Source organism: Manis javanica, chromosome 6, assembly GCF_040802235.1.
Source record: "Manis javanica isolate MJ-LG chromosome 6, MJ_LKY, whole genome shotgun sequence".
In the NCBI taxonomy this organism is placed as follows: Eukaryota; Metazoa; Chordata; class Mammalia; order Pholidota; family Manidae; genus Manis; species Manis javanica.
In genome coordinates this window covers 69,130,560-69,151,745 of record NC_133161.1, presented here as the reverse complement: position 1 = coordinate 69,151,745, position 21,186 = coordinate 69,130,560, and the positions used below count along the sequence as shown (strand labels likewise).

Below are 21,186 nucleotides of genomic sequence, written 5' to 3'. Positions count from 1 at the left end.
TGCAAGCACTTAGTGAAGTGTGGGCAAACATCACTTGTCATGATTAGGTCAAAAATTTCTAGTAACTGGTAGACACCTCTTGATTTGATCTTCTACCCTAGGCCCTCAATTTAGGGACAGGAGAACCTGGAACTTAAACTTAATTAGCCCCATGCTCTAAATTGGTAGTTATTTCATATTGAGTCATGCTTCTCTACAGTAAAAATGTGAGCTCCTACAACTAATTTTGTTCATCTATGTATAAATATTATACATGTACTAAGGTATTAATACATTATGTGCCATACAAAGCCTCCTCAGAAGAAAACTTTCAAAGACAGCAAATAAATACAAATAGAAAATTTATAGTCCAGTGGATCATTTTGCACACACCCTGGGGTGCATGCACCTCTGCACACCCCATTTTAGAGATGACTGCTGTAAACAAGGATTCATGATGGGCTTTAGGGCAAGACAGAGCACCAATAAACTCCCAAAATAGAGTGCTAAATTTTGTGTGTATGTGCATTTTTCTTGGAAAAGGGTCCACAACTTTCTTCAGATATTCCAAGGAATCCATAACCAAAAAATATGTTATGAACTACTACACAAAAGTAGTATTACTTATTCATTAAACCCTAGGCTTTTCTGAACCATGAGTTTCATAGCTCATCTTGGGTCTTGTACTCAGAATCTATGTGGCTTCTTCTATCATAAGACCTGAGAGAACTAACCAGCTCTGACCCAACTTAAAATAAAGGTTTGTCATTTGTTCACCCACTTTCCTGCTGTGGATCCCCTTTCGTGCTTTAGGAAGACGTGGCAGATGCTTTATGACCCAGCCTTGTATTTTACAACATCAAAACGAACTTGTCCACAGACCTCTTCAAATGGAAATAGACAAACTCAATAATGGAGATTGATTAATGAGTTATTCCTTTTAGGTAAAATTTGCATATGTTAGTTATATCTTCTTTAAAAAAGAAGCTTTAACCTAAAAGGGATTGCAGTTCCTGGCACCATCCAAGGTTGTAAGGACAATAAATGGAACATGGACCCTCAAAACAGCTCATAGAACCAAATGTCTACCCCTCATCTGGTTGCTCCCAAGTAGAGCTATTATTCTTAGTCTACACATAAGAGTGATTTTGTCTAGAAGTACCAATCTTAATAGGTTCTAGAGCAATTCACTACATATTTAAAGAAATTCATAAACACAAACTTTTACCACTGAAGCGAATGTTTTTTTCTAGAGCAGTGTTACTACTGGTGTCCAATGACTTAATTTACCATAAACACCATGGGGTAAAAAAACCCAGAAACAATTTTTTTAATGGAATCTATTAATGACAGGCAGGATAAGGAGACCTACTGAACCACTGTGCTGCTGAGTGGATGGCCTTTTCTCCCTGTTGGATGGCTTCAAGTTTACTGCTCCCCCTGCTGACTGGATAATAGAACACCCCAGTCTTTTAACTGCCACATGCATACCATCAGGAAATGAAAACTCAGACTTCGGAGGGGAAGATAGAACGGCTTCCGGTGCTTGCTTCCTGTCTGCCCCAGAAACACAGACTTCTCTCCTGCTTCCATTGCAGCCCACCTTCCTGCCCTCAGTGCTCACTTTTTTTTCTTACTCTATCACAAGGAGGCAAACATAAGAAGAATGGCCTTTGGGGTGAGAAGAGTTGTCCAGTGCTACAAATGTTGCCCCAAACTGCAGTTAATGACCCTTCAGGATTTAAGCAAGGGTTTTTAAGGATTATCTAGAATAATAAATAACACAAGGATGTGAAAGAAAGAACAGGGGCTTATGTGGCAGAAGCAGAGCTATCTGGATTTAAATCCTGTCTCCACCATATCCTCATCTTTTAGAAAAGGGATAGTGATGACTCTACCCACTGGACTGTTAGATGAGAAAGAGGAATGCCTAGCAACTTATAAGAGTAGACACTCACCACCACTGCTATCATTATTCCCAGAAGGCTAGGTCTTCCCTTGAAGCTCTCAACTTCATTGCCAAGAAAAGTAACCACCTTTCCACAAGTACAAACCTCTCTGACAACTGTGGCCTAAAATGACAGCACATCTACAGTTCAATTACTCTTCAGTTTCTCCTACCACAGATGGATTCCAGAAACTTCCAAATTCTCACTATTTTGGTGAGCCCTTCTCTAAAATCCAACAAAGGATGTACTGAGCTTTTATTAAAACCTTGAAAATCTCTTCAATTTTTTACAAAAAATAATTCCACCTTAACCATTAAAAAAAAAAAAGTAAAATTTCTGACAAAAGGAACAAATTTGCAAAACCAGTCTTCCTTAGGCCATTCCATGCACCAAATTTTAGAAAGTTTTCTGAGCTTAGAAACAGCCCTTTTGCTTATTTAGAAGCCAGCTCTACAGAAATGGACTATAACTTATACATGTCCAAATTAGCAAACTCCTGACACTTAATCTTCACAATCTGATTTTCTAAAACTTTGTCTCTAGCAGTGAAGTCCTAACTCAAGAGTTATCAGCAAAAGAAGTGATCATAATCATTAAATTCATGTCCTTTGGGAAATTTCTTGGCCTCTATGAATCTACTCAAGGGCTTTAAACACCAGTAAATCACCTATTATTGCCCGTACTTTGAATGTCTATATAAGTAATGTAAGTGGATCCACTTTAAAGAAACATTGAAAAAGCTTTGATTATAGTTATTTCTAACATGATTTTTCTATCACTGATTACAACTCTCCTTTCCTTTGTAATATATAAGTATAAAATAATTTTTAAAACTTTATCAATGCAACTAAATTAAAGTTTCCATCCACTACTTTGCTCATCATTACAGGATATGTTCCTAATCAAATGAATAAAAAAAGAACTTCAGATAACATCTAGAAAATTGTACATTTAGCCATTTCTCTGGGTTATTCGTAATGAATATTTTTAGTTACTGCTAGGCATGCTATTAAAGTATAGTGAACTTACTGTCAATTTGCAGTTCCGCATATTTTCTTAGATGTTCATCAACTGAAATCACAATAAACACTAACTTTGCCACCATAAATTATAAGAAGAGCCTTCTTTTCTTCTCTCATGCTTGGGAGGGCTATCTATCAAACAGAGTACAAAGTCCACTAAATCCTTTGAACCTTTGAAGAGAATAAGACAAATCAATGCCAAAAGTGATGAGCTTTCTCACCAATACACAAATTAAACTGTGTATTTTGTAAGATTTACAGTGTAACTGGGCTTCTTTGTATTATCACTTTTGCTAGGTATCTGTCAAGTGAGTCTAATTCAGTAAAACAGATTGATACATTGGGAAAAATCTCTAGTCTCCATTCCAGGTTGGGGGGAAAAAAACATGCAGTTTAGTCACCCTACACCACTCATATCATGATTTAATTGGTCTGGAATATTGTTTTAAAACTCCCTCGGTTATTGTGATATGTAGCCAGTCTTGAGAAAAATTGTACCAGACTAAAGCCACAGGGTTCTGAAACTTTCCCTTAGAATCACTGGTAAAATTGGAAGTATGTGCGAGCATGTGCCTTTTATAGGAAGACAATGTGCAACACTTCTCAAGGTTTGTCCAGACCCCACACAGTAAGTACCTCCCAGAACTGCTGGGAGTGGAGCCCAGATATCTGCATTTTCAGTGAGTACACTGAGGTGATTCTCATGTACTCTCAAAGGTTTGGGAACCACTGGCTTATTTCTGTCATCATATTATTGACATTCCCTCTCCCCCAAATTTAGGACTAGAGTTCTAAAACTATGGGCTCTCTAAGCTGCTTTAAATGAGAACATGTAATGGCTCATTGAACAAGTGAGCAATTAATTTGGAATGGTTGCAGTATTCAATGTGATTACTTATTGCAAACCCAATTAATGCAGTCAGGAGGAATGTTAATTACAAAGGAGTATGGAAATTAGCATGAGTGCATGACTAAACACCTAAATTCTGACCTATTATATTGTCTGTCTGGTAAATTACTTTAAAAATACTTCCATAGGAAGTCTCATGTATATATGTGTATGTGGGCAGTAAAGTAACATTAATCCACACTCCAAGACTGATTAAATAACCTTGGAAATACCCTAATTAGTGAAATCCAAGCTTTAGAGGTGGCTACTCTGATATGTCAAATAGCATTACTGAAACCTATTCCAGGAGATACATTAATCAGTATAAAAGGTGTTAGAAATAAATTTTCATTGTTGAAATAGAGGTCTTGGAGATATATAACTAGCTAACAAATATTTAATATTAATAAAATTTGGGCTAAGCCTTGCTCTACTTTTAGCACATCACTTAATAGCAAGATTGACAAAACATAGCTCAATCTACTTTCAACTACCAGAGGTTACCTAGATTCACCTAAAACTTTTGAATTACTAAATTGTCTTAGATCAGTTCACAAAATGACTCCAAAAAACTATTGGTAACTGGCAGAAGATGGCCAAGAAAATGACACACACACAAAGTAAAACTATTTGGTTTAAAAAAAAAATGGAACAATGTCCCAAACAATAACTATTTCTGAGCAATGCAGTATCAATTAAAACAAATCCAGATGTAGTGGAAAGCAATTGGGAAGGCTTCCAAAGCTCTCAAGAAACTCTCCCTCCTAATTTGGGAATAGCCAAGACTAACTAGGTCTGTGTTTTTACAGTCCTACCATCTTGGGCATAACTGAAAAGACAAGAGTTAGAGCCTCAGCCAAGCTGAGCCTTTCAACTCCTCTCTTCTGAGAATTTAAAACTACAAGTGAGGAATAACAGAGATTGGGAGCCACTGCAGTTGAGGCATGCCAACGACAGCACCCCAGAGATGTCTATGGACTTCAGCTGATGAGATCCCAGAACAGCTCAAGGTTTTTGGTTGTTCTTTGAATTATGAAATAATCCAGTATCCTTCCACTTCTTCTTTGCTTAAGTTAAAGAAAGTTGGTTTTTAATACATAAAACAAAAAAAGTTGAACTAATACAACTAGTAAAGAGGATATGGCAAAAACAGAGGAATATAGGGCAATCTAAGTGTAAGTAGATACTTAGGGTAGTAGGAATAAGAACCAAAAATTTGAATGGTTTTAAAGAAGTATCCAGAGAAACAACATTGTCTGGAGACAATCCTCCATTGCTATTTTATGTGTCCACAAAATATCTTGCAAGCAAAGGCACCAGTGCCCTTCAGTCTGGATTATCTTTTCAAGGATGGTCATACCATGATAGTGACTAGCCTTGTAGGAGAGAGAGAGTGCCTCGCTACAGAGTGGAGTGCAGGTTACTGTTCAGAATAGAAAGATAATGTTTCTCTACAGGGCAAATAACTGGCAGGTCGCCTGCAGCCCACTACAAAAGATTGGGGTTCTCTCTGCTTGGTGTTCCTCAGTTGTGACACATACACCTGGGTTGTTCTGCATCATCCCCATGGGACTTGGGGGCAAGGGTACCTGAAGCAAACATACAGCTTCTGTTGCTTGCCTTGCTGTAATAGCTTTTTGTCTATGACATAGAAGTTAAACGTCTTCTGCCAGCATCTATTAAACTATGGAGGGTTACATCTTAGCTTTAGAGAAAATTTCAGGCCCTTTACGGTTCATGACAAACAATTAGAGGAAGAATCCATATCAGAATGACACTGCATCAGCTCTGTATTCCTGTCTTTTCAAGTTGCCTAGCAACTAGTTGGTCACCATTGATCTGACAATCTGCAGTAATGAAAGACCACACTATGTAGAAAAGTGTGATTGAACTCTATGTAGGCAACAGAGATGGTCGGATTCATCTCTGTACCTCCTTACCACTTAGTCTAATACTTAAAGTAGACTGTATACTCGATAATTTTGTGCTGAACAAAATATTAAATGAAAGAAATAACTATAAAAATGACTCTTCTGGGATATGTATGGGATTATAACTAAGATAGTTTTTAATCTGTATCACAGGTACTTTCCCCCAGAATCTTCTGTTTCTTCACATTCACTTAATAGTAAATAATAAGAGACCCTCTCAAGGAAGCTCAGGTGACAGGGCCATACACAGAGGAGTAAGAGCAGGAAAAATAAACAGCCTTGCTGAAACTGGAGCTGGCTGGAATGTGACTCTCTAAGGTGCTTCAGTGTTCTCAGGAGCTGGAATTTGTGACTCTTCTCTCTACAGTTCCACCAGTAATCTTGTTCATTCATATTCTGCATGTTTGCCCTTTCAGAGCTACTATTAATTGGTCATCTATTTTTTTAACTTGCTATTCTAATTCCTTAGGGAGAGAGTCTGGTGAAGTTCATAAATCCCTTGGCAGCCTATTAACTGGTGACCTCTGAGCAGACATCCCATCAACCATGATCATTGAAGTCATGTGGTATAACACATAGCCACCTAGGCATCAGCAGCCAGGGGTGCGGGATTTTTAAAGGGGACATGAAAGGCCATAAGCAGCATCTCTATTTGAATGTCTACAGCCTATCTATCCTTCTCACACTCTTCTATCACTTCTTTCTCCTGAAAAAAAAGAGTGCCGTATTTCATGTGGTTTGAGGATTTTGTCTTTAGATACAGATGTAAAATATAAAGTTCTCAAACATTAAACTTAAAAGAAAATCTTGCTCCAAAAAACTTGGGGTTGCAGGGTGTGGGGGACAAAGAACCCAGATTTTTTAAAAAAGATAAAAGGTCATTAAACATGCAAAAAAAATGTTCAACTCGTCTAGTAATTAAAGAAATGCAAATTAAACCTTTACCTGGTCTGTGGCTATGCTTCTTTTTAAAATTACAGTGTTTCAGCCAAAAGATCAGTCTCACATATAGTTGGCATGAGAATAAATTGGTACGAAATTTCTGGAGAGTAATTTGTCAGTATGTATCAAAAGCCTTATGAATGTTTAGACTTTTGACTAGTTATTAACCTGCACCCAGAAATGTACAGAAATGTAACCTGCACCCAGAAAAGAATCCTTGATTTTTCTAAAGACTTTTGAACAACAAAGTCGATATTAAGAGTGTCACATAAAGCTGTGAGACCCTAGTTTTCCTTCCACTGCCCAAGTCAGAACAATGCATAGCTGTCCTCCAGAGCAGCACTGGGGGGGAGAGCAGGGCCAGTCTGAAGGATGAGCACACGAGTCACAGAAGTCTCCTAACTTTTGACAAATGCCTTGGCTGTTTGTAGCAAGAAGCCAATAGAAGGAACCAGGACACTGCAGCTCTCAAAAAAAGCCACAGCAAATACACTCTTTGACCTGGCTCCCATGACTAAGTGCCAACCCAGCACTCAGAACTGCAGGTGTCATGTTCACAAAACACCAAAAGGTTGTACTAAAAACGTATGTTTTATTGCCTCCTCTTCCATTGAAGGGAATCCCCAGTTGGTTACTGTGAAATCACATTCCCCTTTCTCCTAGATCTTATCAGAGTGAAAATGGTAAAAATGTCGGAAGGAAAGGCTACAACAACAGGCAGTACATGTGCAAAAATAATGGCTGATGCTCATGTCCTGTCACAGGTGCAACAGTTGTCATAGCTCTACTTATAGCAAAACATTGGAAATTAACCAAATGTCTATCAGTAGTGGATTGAATAAAGTAGATATGGCACAGCCATATGAGAGATTGCAATGCAGTTATTAAAAATGTTCTCAAATAATATTTAGTGATATGGGGGAAATTAGTAACTATACATGAAAATAAACAAGCAGATTATAATAAAGTTGTGTCTCATGCAGGAGATAGGCTTTAAAATCAGAACATGACAAAAAAATTTCACATAGTTAATATTACCCTCAAAAATCTCCCAGTTGGATACCAAATACCATAACTTCGTCAGTTTTTCTTCTTAGTATTACAATAGATAACCATTTCTGTGATTGAACATCAAAGCAGTAGGCTTGAATTTAGACCATGTCATAGGAAAAATACGAATTTTTACCATGAGAGTCAGTCACTGTAGCAAGATGCACATACTGTAAGAGCCACTCAGAAATTGAGACTGATTAAGGAAACAGCAAATTCCTATCCCCCATCTAATCTTATTCCAGGGCATTTACTCATAAACAAAATGAAGGGGAAATTTAAGAAAGTGATTTGAATTGCTGTCTTTCTTACTCGCATGCAGAACAGAATTCACGTTAGTTAAACGTGTATAGTGATTATCTGCATAAAACATTATATACAGTATAAGTCCAAGTTTGTTTTAAAAGTCCCATTTTATACAGATATACATAAAAAATCCAGAAGGGATGTAGGCAAAAAAATTAATAGCCATCATCTTTAATGAGATTATGAGTATTGTCAGGCTTTTTTAAAACAATTTTTCTGTATTTTTCAAAGATTTTTAAATGAGCATTTAGTTTTATGATGAGAAAAAAAGTGATTGTTTTTAATCATAGATATCTGTAAGGCTTATTTTATTAGAAATGTTTAACAATATATAATTTTTCGTATGCATTTTCTGTATCAAAAGAGCAAATCCTTGGTTAAACAAATTACTGCTAAACATGACTGGAGTATTAGAATACACCCATAATGAGGGAGTGTGGATCAACAGAATTCTATTAGTCTACCTTGGTAAAGCATTATACTAGGGACTATTGAATAGGACACAGAAATAGCCTTTTACACTGAACTGGACTTTAAAATGTGCTTTTCAAAAGAAAAAGAAGGGTCTATCTATATATGGATTACGTAAATATACAGAGTCTATACCATTTTACCTCATGGGTGTCTTCTGAACTTCCATGAAATCCTGCCCTTTATGCCTTTATATACTTGCCTAAAATTTCATTAAAATACCTACTAAAGCAATACTTTCTCTGCTTCGTTCATAAAAGATGCATAGATGCATTCATGTAATAAAGGAAATGTCTCACTGAAACACATATATCACTCTAGTAATTCTGTTTTAATGATTGAAAAAAAATAAATGTCTCATATGAGAAGGATTTACAAGACAGGTCAGTTAAAATAGTTCTTTGATTATGTAAAATTACTGGTAGTTGATCCATTGTGTCAGATGTGAAATGAGATTAAACTGTAAGAGTAAGTTTTAAATTCTCAGCACTAAACTGAATTAATAAATTGAGCAAAGACATGGTTCAAATAGGATTGAAAGGTTCTGCTAGAGCCAGACTGTTTAGATCCATTAGCAACACAGCTATAAAGAAAGAATATCTTACCAGAAAGGAGTGTAGGCTGTGGAAAGTTAATAGACAGTACTAGACCCTATCTTGGTGTAGAATTACATGGAAGGGATTAGGAAGTGAGGGGAAGGTAATTAAGTAGAAAGAACAGCCGGAAAGTACTGAAAAGCAAAACATCAGATGGTCTGAGGTTTAGCCCCTCACCATCTGTTGGCAATCATTAGAATTTATTTGGTCTTACTGTGTATTTACTTTGTAAAAGGAAAAAAAATCATTCTACTGAATGAATAGGTGAGATACAAGGTGAATGCCCATTATAACAGAGTTCATTATTACTGCAAGTAAATTAATTTCCATTGCAGCATAACAAATACAATTAATGTAATCTAATTGTTCAATCTTTGTCCATGTCCCTGACATTAGCTTCATAAAAAGGTTATTGTGTTTTTCTGGCCTTTTGTGATTTAGTTGGAAAGCTATGTCTGTAATTTTACTGTCATTATTTATTGTATGTCTGTCCATACAATTTGCTCTTGTAAATTTCTGAGCAACTGCATGTATCCATTAGGAAAGTAGGTCAACTAGCCACTTATGGTTCCCCTCCTAATCGGCCTCAGCACCTGTGATTTCAGTATCAGTGAAGGGCGTTATTAGCTACCCCACTATACAAAGAAGAAAACTCAGTTCTTTCCTCTACTTTACCTCTGGCCCCCATATTCACTCAGTTAACCAGATCCTTCTGAATGTTCTTCCTACATGTTTTACCTTTTAAATATTTTTTATACTATTTAAATACACCCTCTTTTTCACCTGTACTGCAATTTTTCACTTCAGGCTTTCATGGTTTTTCACCTTAACTACTACCTGCCTTTTTTCCTATCCTCCTCAAATCCATCTTCCATCACACAGTGAAAACACAAATCTGACCTTTCAATCCCCTGTTCAAAGACTTCTGTTTCCACAGCACTTACAGAATAAAGTAAAAAAACATCTGTGTGGTATATGAAACCCTTACCCACAGTGTCCCCTGACAATTTTAACTCTAGCTCTTCTCTCCCATCTCAGTTTATACCCTTCAGCAAAACCAGAGTAATTTATAAAGCAATTACTAATAAATAATTAAGCAATTTTTATTATAACCAACTGATGACATGCCTCGAGGATGAATATTTTCATTCATTCTTTAGGCCTGTGCTATGCATTATTATTTGTAAATTAGCTGCTTAGGTTTTAGAGTGGGAGCCTTTCAAGGGAGGCAGAATAGGCTACATAGCCAGCTGTCATACAAGAGTCTCTGTGCAAGAGGTCTTTGCACATAGCTCAGTGAGACTAGCAGATATATCATCATATTGCTGGACGCATATTAGTATTGGCCACCAGACAGCTAGTGAGCAGCTACACAGGAGAGCTGTTTATTTTCCTTTATTAAAATATTAGAGACAGTATCATTCTTTATCTAGTATCATCTATCATGTATCTAGAACACACTTTTAATATGCCAGATATTTGAAAGCTTTATCAGAAAAAGCTGGCTGCCTCAAATCAAGGGTTTTATTTAATTTAGTTCTGAAGTTGCTTGAGGAAACAATTGATATCGGGTTTTTTATTTTAAAGCCACATTTGCATCGCCAATGGACTATTAAACAGTTTACATAATCAATAAAATTACTGCTGAAATGAAGTACAGGATATATTAATAAGAGACTCTAATATCTGAGTAAGTCATTTCCTTCTGAAAAGTGGAATCATGATTGCTTGGTTGTTTAAGTTCATCAATAATAAGAAATCACCTTCTTTTGAGGAAAAAAAGCTAAATGTTTTCACAATGTAGTCAGATCCTTGCACAAGATGTTAATTTCCTTTCCATCACCAACATATCTTGGTAAGTGGAAATACTCTTCCCCACTTCCCCCACTCTCAAACCCTAGAAAACAATGTGTGGATTCAAATTTGTGTAAACTGTTTTAAAATGCTGATTCATTACTGTACCAAATGACAGTGAAGAAATATTTTTAAATATCTTGGATAGTCTACATACCTATAAATGGGATGAAATGAACACTGAGCTAGTAAAAAGTGAACATTCTGCATTTTTAAGTGTCCATTTTTCTTTTTAGAAAAAAAAGTTTTTATTTTGTTATTGGACAGCACAGTCTTATACTATATATTTTCACAGCTTTATTGAAGTATAATCAACACACAATGAACTGCACATATTTAAAGTATACAATTCAATGTACATATCTGATTATATGTATGGACTTCATTGTTCCTAGTTTAATAGTTAGAAATGATTAAAGAAGAAAACTATCAACCAAATCCATAGTGCTATAGATAATCACAATTAAAACTTCAGACACACACTTTCAAAAATTTTAAAAAGTCTATTCATATATATATATATGTGTGTGTGTGTGAATATAAGATTCATACTTCTATCAGATTAAGAAAAAATTGTATATATTCCATGTACTTTTTCCTCTTTTAACCAAAGTTTTCATGAACATTTTTCTACATAATTAAATATCTTCTGAAAGATGATTTTAATACATATAATGGATATTTTTGTTTATCAGTAGTAAAATAACTACAAAAGGAATGATGAAGAGAATAATCACCTATAGCCATAGAAATATAACCAAAAAATAACCAAATAATCACCATTAAAATTCTTAAAATAATTATAATTTACATACATGAATGGCAGATATAGATAAGTATATATTCATGTTTTTATTTTTATTAAAATAGCAATTGAATGTGTTGTTTTCTACCCTAGTTTTAAATAAATTTTAATGAGCATCTTACATATTTGAAATTTTTTGTTTTCAAAAAGTTAAAAAATACAGAAATGAATTAAGAAGGAAATTATCACCAATACTAGTAATACAGATAATCACTATTAAAACTTTGGAGTATTATCGTTCTGGAGAGATAAATATAGATAAAAGTACATTGTAATTTTAACAGTGTTTGTGCTTTAAATTGTACATTTTCCTGTGTTATTAAATACCTTTTAAGGGATTATTTTAAATAACAAAATAGCTCTATAATGTGGAGTACTTTTGACAATGGGATTAAAAATTTTTAAAGCTTCTTCAGTTTTATAGCTAACTTTCTCATTTAATAAAATGTGCATTTTTAGTAACAAAATTAAACTTTTTTTTCAAATACTCGTAAGTCCTTTTTAAAAATGTCTCATTTTTTTGTTAGTTCTATATGCTATAGATATTTTTCCCACTTTATTATTTGCTTTTATGGTAATATTCAAACACTGAAGTTTTCAATATTTTCCTTTATAAGTTTTTCCTTGGCATTTTTGCTTAGCCTAAATATTCATTTACATATTTTTAATTTATTTTATCTTTTTAATTTTCACATCTGGAATTTATTTGGTAAATGATGTGAGGTAACCAAGCATCCTTGCACATGAATTTGAAGTGGCATCTTTATCACATAATAAATTCTTATGTATGCATTTGAATTTAAAATTTGTGCTAGTGGAGTGAGGAGAGCTGCAGTTCAATTTCAGGGCTTTTGTTCCTTTTGTACCTATTTAGTTAACTGTGGCATTGATTTAGGGTGATGCGCTGTTACATTTTGATGTGTATACACACATATAGTTATTTTTTCTCTTCAGATGTATATTTTCCTTTAAACTACTATAAGCTTTCTGTAGGAAAAAATGTAACCTAATAAAAGTGTAAAAAAAGCAACAAAAATTGTTCTAATCCTTCTTAGTCTCAGTATTCAAACAGTAACTACTGACAACACTTTGACAAATTTAGTTCTACGATTTTTTTTTCAGTTCCCCCCTTTGTAGAGAGAGGCTACAAGAGATGTAAATAAAGGTTTCTAAATGGTTTTATAATGATAATTTTTTATTCTTTTAGTAGGGCTTTAAATTGTTGCATAATAGCAAAACTCTTTATTCTTCTAGTGGAATTTGAAACATATTTTTTAAAGAACCTAAACATATAAATTCGTACTTCGAAAACAGAAAACAAATGTTTTCTTAAAGTACTCATTAAAATGGAAATTCTCTATTTCACCAGCGGGTGGCAATATCAACATAGACACACTAGGTATTTTCAACAGAACTGTTCCACACAAAGGGGAAAATGAACCTAAAATGTCTGATAACCTCAACTCCAGCAGCTGTTCTTGCCCTCTTATTTGTGATTAAAAAAAGAAAATGAGAAACCTGCAGGAATAATCACAAATGAGAACATTACACAACATGAAACAAAATTACCTAGGCTTATTGTGGGCTTGGTGAAAATAAAAGCTATGTGTTAAAATAATATTCCTCAAGGGTTTGCAAAGAACACAGTGCTTTAAATATTTCCAAATAGGACTAAGAGTTTACATCAAACGAATGTCCTACAATTATATGAATTACAACTACTGCTAAAAAACAAAACAAAATTAGAAGTAATGGAGAATATAATTGTGATAGGAAAACAGCAAATGTGAATTATTAGCAAAACATCCGAAACACATAGCTGAATCACCATTATAGTTAAAGGCAGTCAGGATGGCAGAAAGCCAGGAGGACTTGCATGGGGAACTACTTGCAAATAACAGTCTGAAACTGCACATCTCCAGTTTTAGAAACAAAAATGAACATAAAATCAAAGTAATTATTTTTTAAGCACAAAATTCAATAATCCCAAACATCAGATCACAAAAGAAAGTTCCTGACTCTTTCACTGATAATTTCAGCCTACGTATTTTAGCTGAAATACATAGTCTCCAAACCAAATATAAACATGGTCATTTTTTTTATTTTGTAATATATATATATATATATTTTTTGAGAGGACTTCTCTCATATTTATTGATCAAATGGTTGTTAACAACAATAAAATTCTGTATAGGGGACTCAATGCACAATCATTAATCAACCCCAAGCCTAATTCTCAACAGTCTCCAATCTTCTGAAGCATAACGAACAAGTTCTTACATGGTGAACAAGTTCTTACATAGTGAATAAGTTCTTACATGGTGAACAGTGCAAGGGGAGTCATATCACAGAAACTTTTGGTTTTGATCATGTATCATGAACTATAAACAATCAAGTCAGATATGATTATTCATTTGATTTTTATACTTGATTTATATGTGAATCCTACATTTCTCCCTTATTTTTTTATTTTTTTATTTTTTTAATAAAATGCTGAAGTGGTAGGTAGATGCAAGATAAAGGTAGAAAACATAATTTAGTGCTGTAAGAGGGCAAATATAGATGATCAGGTCTGTGCCTATAGACTAAGTATTAATCTAAGCTAGACAAGGGCAACTATTTTGTAATATATTTTAAAGCATACTCTTATTTGCACTGGTAATTTAAAATAAACTAAATAGCAAAATCGTTTGAGAGAGAGAGAAAATCCTCAAAGGGCAAGGCAGTCTAACCTTGAGGAATAGCAGCAAAGTAGTAAAGTTTGTCTTTAAACCAAGTGTACACTCTGAGCCAGAGCTTTGAATCCACTCTGCTCAGGCCAGTTCTCTCTCGTTGACCATGAATTCTAGCCCCTTGGCTACCCACAATTTGTTAGTTCCAATTTCCCACCTGTTTCTATTCCACTGCTCTAGAATCTACTTAGCATGGGGGAGTAGGGTTCAGTGAGTTTGACTCAGGATTCAGCAATGCTGAGGTCCTCCGGCAAACTGGTAGGCACTCATTCAAGAAGCTCATAAAGATTGAGGCACCACTAGGGAAAACCACGTAGGGAAAAACTGGCAAGGACAGTAAAGCTGACCTAGAAACAAAGTCATTGTGCCTACAAGAGTTAGGGCTTCTGAAGTGTAGTGATTCTTGATGGTAACTATACCTTAGAGACTCATATTAAAGATTGACTATAAGTAGAAATCTAAAAACTGCAAACCTTTCCAATAGCACCTAACACTAAAGAGACATTCTCATCCACTGCACCATCCAGTCCTTTCCACCATTTCTCATATAGCAGAAGGTTTCTAGATCCTCCTCTACATGTTTCTTGTTAACAGTGTCATTGTTAAGGTATAGATTCCCATAATTAAATTCAAGTCTAGCAATGAAAAATAAAGCAAGACCTCTCTAAGCTGGGCACTTTTTCTCCATTAATAGAACACAATATTCCTTTAGCTATTAACCTAGAGCCTTAAGTAAATCTTTATCAGAGGTCAGTTTAACATGAACAGAACTAAAATAGGCAATCTGTTATTTTAAACACTATGTGAGCCATATTCAGCCACCTAAGGAGGGTTAAAATCAGCTCAGTAGATAGTGAGAGGTGAATTAATGCCTGATCATGACCAAAATGAGCACTGCAGATTCCAAGAGCTTCAGTAGTTAAGTCAAGGAGTAGTTATGGCAGACAGGACTTAACAGCTAACATTCATTTAGGGTTTATTTGGTGCCAGGCTCTGTCCTGTGTTCTCTTGGTAGCATGATCTCATTTAATCCTCACATCAACCCTGTGAGTTACAGACTATTATTATCTCCATTTAACAAGTGAGGAAACTGTGGCTTAGAGAAGTTAAATAATTTATCCATTAGTACACATTAGTAATTGGGAATATCTAGTTCTTGAACCTAGACAGCATAACTCCATCCTGCTATGCATTCTCCCTACCATCAGTTTTGCAGTCATGCCTCAAAAATCAGAGGTATCTCATTTAGCTTTGTTCATGGTGGCTGCTTTCTGATCTTCAGGGACTGACACTTCTCAGATCCCCTTTTTATGTGAATCCAGGCAACTGGCCATAATGAAACAGTCTGAAGCTTTGTCACATCTGAGTCCACTACATTCATGAGGACCCAGCCCACATTCGCAGGTAAGGACTCTGTGAAAATGAGTAACAAAAACATCAAAAGAACCTACAATAGAAGATTTATGAAAATAATTGATAATATGATCCATTTTTTATTTTGGAGATAGTCACACAATAATTCAAAACTACTTACATCTTCATTCATATAACAAGACAGAATGCATATTGTATAGAAGTACTGCAATAGATACTATGGGTATTCACTGCAAGGCTTTGGGAAATGTTTATGGATCTTTAGAGGCAGATACACTTCTTAAGATTTTCCACTGTGACTTCAGTTTTTAATTCTAAGCATACAAGGCTGTAGTGAGAAAGGTATGGAAAGTACTACAAAACACCAAAGGGAAATATACCAAAGAGAAATAGCACCCACCCTCACAAAAACTAGTTGAGAATATTTATAATAATTGAAAGCCAATAACTCTAGATATTATGATTATATTCAGAGCCTCAAGAGTACAGTGCTATGAATAATGATAAAGCAGAAAGAATTCCTTCTATAGTAATAAAATACTGGGTCTTTGTATCCTGTTCTTGGTAGGGAGAACTAATCAAAAAAGTTTGTCTACAAAAATGTGAATAATCTATTAGACTAATGAAAAATGGAAATAAACTACAAAAAATGTGATTTTATGTCCTTCATTAAACAACTTAAACATTTATCTAGACAAGTACTATATTTAAGGAGCCAAATTCTGCCTCCAAGGGAACCAGCTGGCCATGAAATATAATCTCTTTAGCTGGATGGCGGATAAACAAAGTTTAGCCCTTCGTGCAGAACATGCAATGAAGATAGAAAGCACATTGCCCTGGGATTTGTCTGGAGCAGGTGTCAGCAGCCTCTGTGAGATGGCTGCCAAGCCTTTATTTATTCACTCTCTCACGAACTGGAAGAGGGAAGGATTCTAGTATCTGTAGGTCACTCACACACACATGCCCGCAAGTGGAGGCACTTTGAGGAAGCTAGGTTAAATCTATAAGCAGAAACACTGTGAAAAACACCGGGTTTATGTTTACTGCTCCACTAAAAATGTGGGGGTAGGGAATCCCCCAACCCAAAGAACATTTCTTTCCACAATTCCTGTTACTGCTCCTAGGGCTTCTTTAGAGTTCTCAAGAATCTCCTTTTATAATGCAAATACCCTTAAGACAGACTGCTCCTTAACTTTATTACTGCAAAAAGGCTTAGTGAGCTGAAAGACAAGCATAGTTATGATCTCATGATTTGAGGGGAGAACAGTTCAGTTCTGTTTATCTGGTGCCAGGGCTGTGGTTATGGGGGGCAAAGTGACAGTGAAAGGCAAAGAGGGTTGTTGGTTGAGAAAGGGAGTAGCTGCTTTTTTTCTTGCTGTTCTATTTTTATCTGTGCTAAGATCTCAGAGGAAGGAGTAACAGATAAGCTATGAGACTAGAATACCATACCATAATCATATTTTAAATATATGTTTGCTACCAGTGGGTCAGTAAACAAGAATAATTCAGTTCTGACCAGAAGCAGCACACTGTATCCAGGATTTATGGGAACAACCAATAAAAGAGTTGTTACCTCTAATTTGAGAGCAAACAATTTTTTACTACTACAGGCATACCTCAGTGATACTGTGGGTTCAGTTCCAAACCACTGCAATAAAGCAAATATCACAATAAAGCAAGTCAAATGGATTTTTTGGGTTTCTCAACACATACAAAAGTTATGTTTATACTATTAAGTGTGCAATAACATTATGTCTGAAAAACAACAATGCATACACTTAATTAAAAGATAGTTTATTGCTAAAAAAATACTAATCATCATCTGAGATTTCAGAAAATCATAATCTTGCTGGTGGAGGGTTCTTGCTTGGATGTTGATCACTGACAATTGATCAGGGTGGTGGCTGTAATAATTTGTTAAAATAAGACAACAGAGAAGGTAGCTGCATCAACTGACTCTCCCTTTCATGAATGATTTCTCTGCAGTGTGCAATGCTATTTGATAGCATTTTACAGATAGCAGGATTTCCAAAACTGGACTCAATTCTGCCACTGCTCTATCAAATAAGCTTGTGTAATATTCTCAAAAATGTGTTGTCATTTCAACAATCTTCACAGCCTCTTCATCAGAAGTAGATTCCATTTCAAGAAACCACGTTCTTTGCTCATTCCTAAGAATCAACTCCTCATCCACTCGTTTCATCATGAGATGGCAGCAAGTCAGTCACATCTTCATGCTCTACTTCTAATTCTAATTCTCTTGCTATTTCTACCACATCTGCAGTTACTTCCTCCACTAAACTCTTGAACCCCTCAAAGTCATCCATGAGGGTTGGAATCAACTTCTTTCAAACTCCTGTTAATATTGAGATTTTTACGTCTTCACAGAAATCACAAATGCTGTTAATGGCATGTAGGATGGTGAATCTTTTCCAGAAGATTTTCAGTTTTTTGAAAACTGCCCAGAGCCATCAGAGAAATCACTATGAATGGTAGCTATAGGTTTATTAAATGTACTTATTAAATAACATAACTTAAAAAGAAAATTACTCCCTGATCCATGCGCTAAAGAATAAATGTTGTATAGGAGGCATGAAAACAACACTAATCTCATTGTATATCTCTATGTGGACTCCTGGTGACTAAGTGCCTTGTCAATGAGCAGTAGTATTTTAAAAGGAATCTTTTTTTCTGAGTGGTAGATCCCAACAATGGGCTTAAAATACTCAATTAATCATGTTGTAAACAGATGGGTTGTCTTCCAGGCTTTGCTGTTACATTTCTAGAGCACAGGCAGAGTAGATTTAGCATAATTCTTAAGGGCCCTAGGATTTTCAGAATGGCCAATGACACTAGACTTCAATTTAAAGTCACCAGCTGCATTAGCCCCTAGCAAGAGAGTTAGCCTATTCTTTGAAGCTTTAAAAACAGGCATTGACTTCTTCTCTCTAGCTATGGAAGTCCCAGATAGCATCTCCTTCCAATAGAAGGCTCTATCAGCTACATTGAAAATTTGTTGTTTAGTATAGACACTTTCATTACTTAGTTTATCTAGATCTTAGGAATAATTTGCTGCAGCTTCGACATTAGCACCTGCTGTTTCACTTTGTGCTTTTATGTTATGGAAATGGCTTCTTTCCTTAAACCTCATGAACCAACCTCTGCTAGTTTCACATTTTTCTTCTGCATCTTCCCCATCTCTCTCAGCCTTAACAGACTTGAAGAGACTGAGGGCCTTGCTCTAGATTAGACTTTGACTTGAGGGAATGTTGTGCCTAGTTTAATCTTCTGTCCAGACTATTAAAACCTTCTACATATCAGCAATAAAGCTGTTTCACTTATCATTCATGTGTTCACTGGAGTAGCACTTTTAATTTCATTCAAGAACTTTTCCTTTACATTCACAACTTGGCTGTTTAGTGCAAGAGGCCTAGCTATCAGCCTGTCTCAGCTTTCAACACACCTCCCTCACTAAGCAAAGTCATTTCTAGCTTTTGATTTAAAATGAGAGATGTGTGATTCTTCCTTTTACTTGAAAATTTATGGTCCATTGAGTGTTATTAATTGGCTTAATTTCAAAATTATTGTTTCTCAGGGACTAGGGAGGCCTGAACAGAGGGAGAGAGATCATAGAATGGCTTGTCAGTAGAGCAGTGAGAATACACACAACATTTAACAATTAAGTTTGCTATCTGTAACAGGCACATTTCATGGTGCCCCAAAACAATTACAATAATAACACCAAAGATTACTGACTACAGATCACTACAGCAAGTATAATAATAATGAAAACATTTGAAATATTGAGAGAAGTACAAAAATGTGACAGAGACACAAATGGCTTGATAGACTTGCTCAAGCAAGGTTGCCACAAACCTTCAATTTGTGAAAAATGTAGTATCTGTGAAGCCCAATAAAGCAGAGTGCAATAAAATGAGGTATGCCTGTGCTCACCTACTCACCAGAGATAAGTAGAGCAATGGAATTAAAACTTTCCAGGTCATGATAATAAATAAAAAGAGTCTTAAACCCACTTGGATCAATGAAGGAAACAATTACTTTTTCTGTTTTAATCTTATGTATTTCTTTTCTTTCATTTTTTTTAGTTTGATCCTAAATAAATATTCTTTAGTCTATACATAAGAATAGGAATACTATATAAGATTGATGATAGAATGCTAATTAGAGACATTTAAAAATCCTTATAATTTTATAATATATGTAATCAAACAAATACAGTCTCCTTCAGACTCTGTACCTCTGTACAATTGGGGTTTTATAGCCTGTTCTCTGTGCCTACCATATTCATTTCTGTAAGGCTTCTTGTTGTTGTTCTTCACTACCCAATATCTATCTCCTATTTAAGTTAAATTGCACAGTTTTTCTTGGAAAACTACTCATCCACCCTACAACTCTCAACTATGTATTCTGGGTGGCATGCCATACTGATCCCTGGCCAATAAGAGCAGCAGATCCCCTAGGATATTTGGTCAGGGATCACATAACCCAAGATAGTCCCACTATAATGGCTCCCAGGATTTGTGCGGAAACTGCCAGAGAAAACGCTTTTTCATTTTTCCTCCAGACTGGAAACTTGGAAAAGTTATTCCTAGAACTAGCCTGAGAATGAAGCCAAGATAGGAGATAGCAAAATGCAGAGGTTGACAAAATTATGTCCTGTTGATATCTGAGCCCTAGATTTTCTGTTATATGAACCAATTTATTTTTCTTAGATATTTGGAGATAACTTTTCTTTCCAATGCAATCAGAGGAGATCTATCTGACAAGAGAGGCCAATTTGATTGCTTCTGATTACCCTATGATTATTATGTCCTTTTTGTTTCTATTCTCTAATTCAGTGTACTAGATACTTAACAAAAAATACCATACTTCTTGAACTCACACAAATTTTTTGTCACACTTTGTATCCAAAGAAAATTTGAGGAATAAGTTGTGATGTAGCTGACATTGCCTGCACATAGACAAAATTACCCAACTAAAGGAGGAATCTTGTCATCAATCCTTATGATCCTGTTTTTTTGCATTAGTGTCTTTTCCTACACAACTGTACATTTACTTAAAATTCATATTCCAAATTTTCACTTAAAAAGATGATTACATTATGAAACAGCATTGAAATAGGGCATTATTGTGATAGCAAAAGATAAAGATTCCCTGGCAAAAGTCAGGCAATGCAATTAAAAGCAACAGAAATTGCCAAATCTTTTAAATGATCATCAAATTTCCAAAGCTAGGAGAGACTGGTGCAAATGATACATGCTTATA

The 21,186-nt window shown here is 35.3% G+C and overlaps 1 long non-coding RNA gene across 2 annotated transcripts in view; it reads right to left on the bottom strand.

The window, feature by feature from the left end:
* The window catches only part of LOC140849911 (uncharacterized), a 71,499-nt gene that overhangs the window by 3,678 nt on the left and 46,635 nt on the right, over nt 1-21,186 (bottom strand). The window contains exon 3 of one of the 2 annotated variants that reach the window (XR_012132300.1): nt 17,598-19,508. The exons of the other annotated variant lie outside the window; for it this stretch is intronic. This is a non-coding gene — a long non-coding RNA (uncharacterized lncRNA). Of the gene's footprint in view, nt 1-17,597; nt 19,509-21,186 lie in introns of those variants that run through there. 2 annotated transcript variants of the gene reach the window in all.